Source organism: Petaurus breviceps, unplaced genomic scaffold (assembly GCF_028583685.1).
Source record: "Petaurus breviceps papuanus isolate PSGF00001 unplaced genomic scaffold, PetGlider_PUasm1.0 91133, whole genome shotgun sequence".
Lineage (NCBI taxonomy): Eukaryota > Metazoa > Chordata > Mammalia > Diprotodontia > Petauridae > Petaurus > Petaurus breviceps.
In genome coordinates this window covers 35,683,172-35,684,968 of record NW_027187419.1, presented here as the reverse complement: position 1 = coordinate 35,684,968, position 1,797 = coordinate 35,683,172, and the positions used below count along the sequence as shown (strand labels likewise).

General features: G+C 38.7%; 1 pseudogene; it reads left to right on the top strand.

Annotated features, from left to right (window-relative positions):
* The first annotated feature begins 1,087 nt into the window (after positions 1-1,087).
* On the top strand, positions 1,088-1,519 carry LOC138154719 (large ribosomal subunit protein uL24 pseudogene; annotated as a pseudogene).
* The last annotated feature ends 278 nt before the right edge of the window (positions 1,520-1,797 follow it).

The window sequence follows — 1,797 nt, the reverse complement described above, 5'->3', positions numbered from 1 at the left end:
CTGAGGATTCTGTGCTTCCTAAAGACTGTAGGATTAGATGATACCCACTAAATCTGGCACCTTGGGATAAGTGCCAGTTGCCTTCCCCTGCCCTAGTTATAACTTTGTCAGTCTTCTTTCCAACCTCTTTACCTCCCTGCCTTCCTACTCCCATGTCCAAGTTTGGGCCTATCACTTCTGGAAGTTACAGACTTTAATTAGAAAGTCAGCTATTCTATTGTATGCTTCCCAGTTCTTCCTTTAGGTCAGAAAGGGGAAGTACAGCCTCTGCATTCCAAGCCATCAGATTTGGCCATAATACATGAAGTTTATTATACAAAGTTCAGATTAAATAATATAAAATTAAATAATAAATTTAAATGGAATATTATTATTGTAACTTGATCACCTTGCTTGGAAATGTTCTATTTATTATGAAAATTGGGAAGAAACTTAACCTACCTTATTAGGCAGTAAGCATGTAGCTATATGCCACTAGTCATAATCTTTCCCTACTAGAGAAGGAAGGAGACCAAGTAATTTTAGTTAATACTTACTTAAAAAAACCAATCTTCATCAGTTAATTTACTCCAAAGCTTTGCATATATCATGCCAAACATCTGGTCCTCATTCCTTCTGTGAAGTCAGAATTTGGGTGGAAAGTTCCCAGCAGGCTGTCTGATTGGTTCTCATTGCTGATGCTGCCTTTCCTCTTTTTCATGGCTTTGTTGGTGTGTTTTTGTTAGAGTGTATTTTCAGTTGAACGATTTCTGCTCCAGATCTTATCTTTTTGACTTTTGAAATGACTGACAGCAAAGGCTTCCCAAGGGAAAGCTAACCCAAGAGTATAGAAGGTACAAAAGGTAAGCCAGGGGACTCAGACATGCCTTCAAAGGGAAAAGGCATCAGAGAGAGAACTAGGGCTTTTGGTCTTTCCAAGTGAAACTATTCTAAAACTGAGTCTTTCCTAGCTAACTTCTAAATACATTAAAAAAAATGAGGTATGTTATATTATGGGAAAAAAAATAACTATCCTGCTTCTAGGGTTGTTTAAAAAAGAAAAAAAGAGGGCGCATGTGTCTCTTTTTGGGTGGTCCTGTTTGCCAAAATGAAGTTTAATCCATTCGTGACCTGGGCCGGAAGCAAGAACCTGAAGAGACACTTCAATGCACCCTTGCACATCCGGCGCAAGACCATGTCGTCCCCGCTCTCCAAGGAGCTGAGGCAGAAATACAACGTGTGCTCGATGCCCATCCGGAAGAACGATGAGGTCCAGGTGGCTCGAGAACACTACAAAGGTCAGCAAATTGGCAAGGTAGTTCAGGTTTACAGAAAGAAATACGTCATCTACATTGAGTGTGTACCACGTGAAAAAGCTAATGGCATGTGGGAATTCACCCTAGCAAGGTAGTTATCACCAGACTAATAAAACTGGACAAAGATCGCAAAAAAGATTATTGAGCGTAAAGCCAAATCCCGACAAGTTGCAAAGGAGAAGGGCAAATATAAAGAAGAAACCATTGAAAAGAAGCAAGAATAAAATGGTCTGTTGTACAGTTGTTATTAAAAAGGAAAATTAAGAAAAAAAAGGAAAAGGTGTGGAGGCTTTTGAAAACCTTCAACCTACATATTGGTTTAAACCTTATGATCTCTTTACAAGTAAATAATAACCAAATCAGGGAGCATTTTTATTGACCATCATTGAAGTGTAAGTACTATGCAAGGTGCTATGTAGGCTATAAATAGTTTAAGACATAGCGCATGAAGCACTAACCTATGCTCTAAGCTCAATCTAGTGGAAAAGGCATAGTATTATAG